Here is a 6,202-nt window from a genome sequence, read left to right as displayed (position 1 = left end):
TTGCACTGAGTCGAGAGGACATCCTAGGACAGAGCTGGCTTTCCTGATGAGCTTGTCTATCCTCTTCCTCTCAGCTGTAGACAAGCTGCTGCTCCAACATACTGCTGCATAGAAGATGGCTGATGCCACCACAGAGTCATAGAAGGTCTTCAGGAGTGTCCCCTGCACTCCAAAAGACCTCAGCCTTCTCAGCAGGTAGAGTCTGCTCTGACCCTTCCTGTAGAGCACATCAGTGTTATGAGTCCAGTCCAGTTTATTGTTTAGGTGAACACCCAGGTACTTATAAGAGTCCACTATCTCAATGTCCACTCCCTGGATGTTCACCGGTGTCCGTGTGGTGGGTCTGCGCCTGCGGAAATCCACCACCAGCTCCTTGGTTTTAGCGGCGTTGATCAGGAGGTGGTTCCGCTGGCACCAGTCCACAAAGTCCTGAGTCCACTGTCTGTACTCTGAGTCATCCTCACCTGTGATGAGGCCAACTATGGCAGAGTCGTCAGAGAACTTCTGCAGATGGCAGCGTGAGGAGTTGATGGAGAAGTCTGCAGTGTAGAGGGTGAAGAGGAACGGTGCCAGCACAGTTCCCTGTGGGGCCCCCGTACTGCAGACCAGCCTGTCAGAGACACAGCCCTGTGTCCTCACGTACTGTGGGCGGTCAGTGAGGTAGTCCAGTATCCACTCGGAGATGTGGTGGTCCACTCCTGACAGTTCCAGCTTGTCTCTCAGAAGTCCTGGCTGGATGGTGTTAAAAGCACTGGAGAAATCAAAGAACATGATCCTCACAGTGCTTCCAGGCTTCTCCAGGTGGGTCAGAGCTCGGTGCAGGAGGTAGATGATGGCGTCATCCACCCCGATGCCAGGCCGGTAGGCAAACTGCAGCGGGTCCAACGAAGACGACACCATGAGGCGTAGATGGTTGAGGACCAGCCTCTCGAGGGTCTTCATTAGATGCGATGTCAGGGCTACCGGCCTGTAGTTGCTAAGATCCTTTGGATGTTTGGTCTTTGGTACCGGTACCACACAGGAGGTCTTCCACAGTTGTGGTACTTTCCCCAGCTTCAAGCTCAGGTGTAATCCATTAAAGTAAATGTAAATGTTACTTAGAAATGATCAGACAGGAGGGGGCTTTCAGGGAATACTGTTAAGTCTTCAGTTTCTATGCCATATGTTAGGACAAGATCCAGAGTATGATTAAAGTGGTGGGTGGGCTCCTTTACATTTTGAGAGAAGCCAATTGAATCTAACAATAGATTAAATGCAGTGTTGAGGCTGTCATTCTCAGCATCTACATGGATGTTAAAATCACCCACTATAATTATTTTATCTGAACTGAGCACTAAATCAGATAAAAAGTCTGAGAAATCAGACAGAAACTCTGAGTAGGGACCAGGTGGACGATAGATAATAACAAATAAAACAGCTTTTTGATTTTCCCAATTAGGATGGACAAGACTAAGAGTCAGGCTTTCAAAGAATGAAAACTTTGTCTGGGTCTTTGATTAATTAATAAGCTGGAATTGAAGATTGCAGCTAATCCTCCTCCTCGACCTGTGCTTCGAGCATTCTGACAGTTACTGTGACTCGGGGGTGTTGATTCATTTAAACTAACATATTCATCCTGCTGTAACCAGGTTTCTGTAAGGCAGAATAAATCAATACGTTGATCAATTATTAAATCATTTACTAATAGGGACTTGGAAGAGAGAGACCTAATGTTTAACAATCCACATTTAATTGTTTTATTTTTTGGTGCAGTTGATGAAGCTGTATTATTTATTGTTTTTGAATTTTTATGCTTAAATAGCTTTTTGCTGATTTTAGCTTTGGTTTTTGGTGGTCTGGGAGCAGGCACCGACTCTATGGGGATGGGGTTTTGGGGGGATGGCAGGAGGAGAGAAGCTGCAGAGAGGCGTGTAAGACTGCAACTCTGCTTCCTGGTCTCAACCCTGGGTAGTCAGGTTTTAGGAGGGTTAATAAATTTGGCCAGATTTCTAGAAATGAGAGCTGCTCCATCCAAAGTGGGATGGATGCCGGCTCTCCTAACAAGACCAGGTTTTCCCCAGAAACTTTGCCAATTATCTATGAAGCCCACGTCATTTTTTGGACACCACTCAGACAGCCAGCGATTCAAGGAGAACATGCGGCTAAACATGTCGCTCCTGGTCTGATTGGGGAGGGGCCCAGAGAAAACTACAGAGTCCGACATCGTTTTTGCAAAGTTACACACCGAGTCAATATTAATTTTAGTGACCTCCGATTGGCGTAACCGGGTGTCATTACTGCCGACGTGAATAACGATCTTACCAAATCTACGATTAGCCTTAGCCAGCAGTTTCAAATTTCCATGAATGTCGCCTGCTCTGGCCCCTGGAAGACATTTGACTATGGTCGCCGGTGTCTCTAGCTTCACGTTTCTCAAAACAGAGTCGCCAATAACCAGAGTTTGTTCCTCGGCGGGTGTGTCGCCGAGTGGAGAAAAACGGTTAGAGACGTGAGGCTTCTGCTTAGGACTACGCTTCCTCCTCACCGTCACCCAGCTGGCCTGTTTTCCCTGCTGCTCGGGATCTGCTGGGGGGGAGCTAACGGCGGCTAAGCTACCATGGTCCGCACCCGCTACAGGGGCCTGGTAGATGTAGGATTTTCCAGGGTGCGGAGCCGAGTCTCCAGTTCAGAAAGCCTGGCCTCCAGAGCTACAAACAGACTACATTTATTACAAGTACCATTACTGCTAAAGGAGGCCGAGGAGTAACTAAACATGTGACACCCAGAGCAGGAAAGTGCAGCAGAGACAGGAGAAGAAGCCATGCTGGTAGTGAGTCGGCTAAGGGCTAAGCTACTAGCTGAGCTAAGCTAGCGAATTTCTAAAAACAAATAAAGTGAATAATGTGAATAAGGTGATTCAGCAAAGAGTATGCTATTTAATGTAGGTGAAGATTACACTAAAATATGTTATTATTCAGATAAATCGAGTTATACAGATATAACAGCTAACAGACAGCAAAACACTGCGCTCCGAAACAGGAACAGGAAGTGATACAATACCGCAGTGAGAGCCAACACCAAGTGACACATGTGATAAAGCTTATAGTTAGGGCTGGATCAGGTGACCCTGAACCCTCCCTTAGTTATGCTACTATAGGCCTAGGCTGCTGGGGGGGTTCCCATAATGCACTGTTTGTTTTCATTCACCTTATTTACTTTGTTTATACTGCACTCTGTATTTAATCATTAATTGTTATTAATCTCTGGCTCTCTTCCACAGCATGTCTGTTTTTCTCCCCCCCCCTCAGCAGATGACCCCCCCTCCCTGAGCCTGGTTCTGATGGAGGTTTCTTCCTGTTAAAAGGGAGTTTTTCCTTTCCACTGTCACCAAGTGCTGCTCATAGGGGGTCGTTTAGACTGTTGGGTTTTCTCTGTATTATTGTAGGGTCTTTATCCACAATACAAAGCACCTTGAGGCGACAGTTTGTTGTGATTTGGCGCTATATAAATAAAATTAAATTGAATTAAATTGAAATTGTCACTATGCTATAACTCTGATTGACTACTACACAAAGTGGCCAGAGGTTGCTTTCACTTCTACCGTTACCACCACAGCAATCACCACGTTCCTGACATATTGTTTTCCAGGTTTGGAAATCCCACAGAGGTCATAAGTGATAATGGGACATAATTCACATCAGGTGAGTTTACAGAATTCCTGGCAGTGAGATACATCACACATAGGAAAGTGTATATTACCCTCAACAAATGGTGCTGTGGAACGTGGAATCGTGTGCTTAAAGAAACACTTCTCACAGCAGAGCAGGAGAGGAAGCCATGACAACCGTTCATACAGGAATTCCTGCTCAAATATCGTGCCACCCCACACAGCACTACAGGGGTGTCACCTTATGAACTCATGTTCAACAGAAGGAGGCGCACAAAAGTGAACATTGGCCCAGCCAGTAAAGTCACACCTCTGCCAGAAGAGCAACTGTGTGATTGTGTTGCCTCCAGACAGAAAGCATCAAAAACTTGCACATATGCAAAGCGAGGTGCAAAAGTACCAAGAATTAGGAAGGGAAGTCAAGTTCATGTGAGCATGCCCTTTCATGTTAAAAAAGGACTGTCAAAATTCCATGCACCTACCAGGGTGATGAAGAAAGTGAATGAAACCTCCTCAAATAACCAATAGTAAATTGTATACTTAGTTCCTTTGTTTTCAAAAAAAATACATGTGTTCCTGTTACTTTAGATGAATTCATGAAAAATGCCAAATACAGCACAGTTTGACAGGCATAAAACATTATTTTTGTACCAAAAAGGCGATTCCCCCCTCAAAAAAACAGCTGAAAACTCAGCATATCCCTGACTGATGTGCAGCATGTCATTAAAAATTTGAGGAAACTAAACAAACAAGGACAAAAAAAAAAAAGTGGTAGATCAAAAAAATAAATACTATCAGATTTTGATTAACCACACAATACCATCTGGAAAGCATGTGATTGGCCAAGGCTTCATTTGCCAGCATGATAATGATCCACAACACGCTGGCAATGTAATAAAGCTGGGTGAAGCCTATCCCAGCTCACACTGAGTTCACCTGTTGCTCACAGGGTTAACACAAAAAGACAATCATTCACACACACAGCCAATTCTGAATCGTCAGTTAACTACAGTACCCTGATAGAACCCACACAGAGAAAACATGCAAACTATGCTTCCCCTAGATGCCTATATATATATATATATATATATATATATATATATATATATATATATATATATATATATATATATATATATATATATATATATATATATATATATATATTATGGAATGCCATTTAGGAAATTATTATATATACATATTAAAATAAGAGTCTGAATATATTGAATGAAAGTCTGAATATATACAATGAACTCTGAATATATTGAATGAAAGCTGTGGTCACGGAAGCGCCATCTAGTGTTTTCGTTACGTAAAGCACATAATGTCGCTACAAGAAGCGGCACTATGAGTCAATCTGCAGTTCATCTTCACTGTTTCATCGTGGAAGACCAAATGCAGCGAACCTCTCAGGTCAGACAGCTCCTGCATGCAAGCTAACATTACGCAGAACATGCACAGGCACCCTCCACAACAACAGGCCCTGTCTAGAATCTGAGATGTGGATGTGGAAGGCATGTTCTGCTTATTGTTAGCTTGATACGCAGGAGCTGTCTGACCTGAGAGATTCACTGAATAAAACTCTTCATCAGTAGCATGATTAGGAACACTGCTGCTAGCATTATGTTGGCCAGTTCATGCATTTGTCAGGGTGTTAATTAGCTACTCATTATTTAGGATTTCTGCCATTAAATTCCCTGCAGATTGACTCATAGTGCCATTTCTTGTAGCGACATTATGTGCTTTACGTAACGAAAACACTAGATGGCGAAAGAGCTTCCGTGACGTCAGTTTTCATTCAATATATTCAGACTTTAATTCAATATATTCAGAGTTCATTCCATATATTCAAGTTTCATTCTATATATTCAGACTCTCATCTTAATATATATATATATATATATATATATATATATATATATATATATATATATATATATATTCCATTAACATTCGACGCCCGGTCCCGGGCCTTTGAAGCAGCATCTCGAAGTTTACAGCCAAATTTCTCCAATACCGCTTAACTTACACACACATGCAACACATCAAAACAGAGCCACGTCTCTCCTCTTTCCAACCATATATACCATTCCCAGGTACAACAATCACAGCATATACACCACAGGGTATTTGTAACTAATACCCGAAACTAGAATTTTGACGATCGTTACCTTTTGAAGCCTCTCTCGCGTCCAAATGATCTTAATTCCCCACAAATTTGGCATCATTCTGTCCATAACAGTCCAGTGAATATAATCCAATACATCCATGAGGTCCAAAACACGAGTCGTATCCACAAGGGCACCAAAACAGATCCTAAACTTTTCTTGAAAAAAGTAAAGACACTTTTTTGCTGACTCTCTCTCATATAGCCGCTGCATTCACTGTTAACACGGCTCAAAACGGCAGCCCTGAGTGTTAGCCTTTGATTAACACCTAACTCAGTGCTTCTCAATTATTTTCTGTTACGCCCCCCCTAGCAAGAAGAAAACTATTCGCGCCCCCCACTCCCCACTGTGACTATCCATCTCTGCATAACATTTTATCCTTATT

At 43.0% G+C, this 6,202-nt stretch overlaps 1 pseudogene; it reads right to left on the bottom strand.

Moving 5' to 3' along the window:
- Positions 1-1,088: 1,088 nt before the first annotated feature.
- LOC115791677 (uncharacterized) lies at positions 1,089-1,729 on the bottom strand (annotated as a pseudogene).
- Positions 1,730-6,202: the final 4,473 nt, after the last annotated feature.

This window comes from Archocentrus centrarchus, chromosome 2 (genome assembly GCF_007364275.1).
Source record: "Archocentrus centrarchus isolate MPI-CPG fArcCen1 chromosome 2, fArcCen1, whole genome shotgun sequence".
NCBI classification, from domain to species: Eukaryota; Metazoa; Chordata; class Actinopteri; order Cichliformes; family Cichlidae; genus Archocentrus; species Archocentrus centrarchus.
Note: the sequence above shows the minus strand (reverse complement) of the source record. Positions and strands in the feature narration are given on the sequence as shown.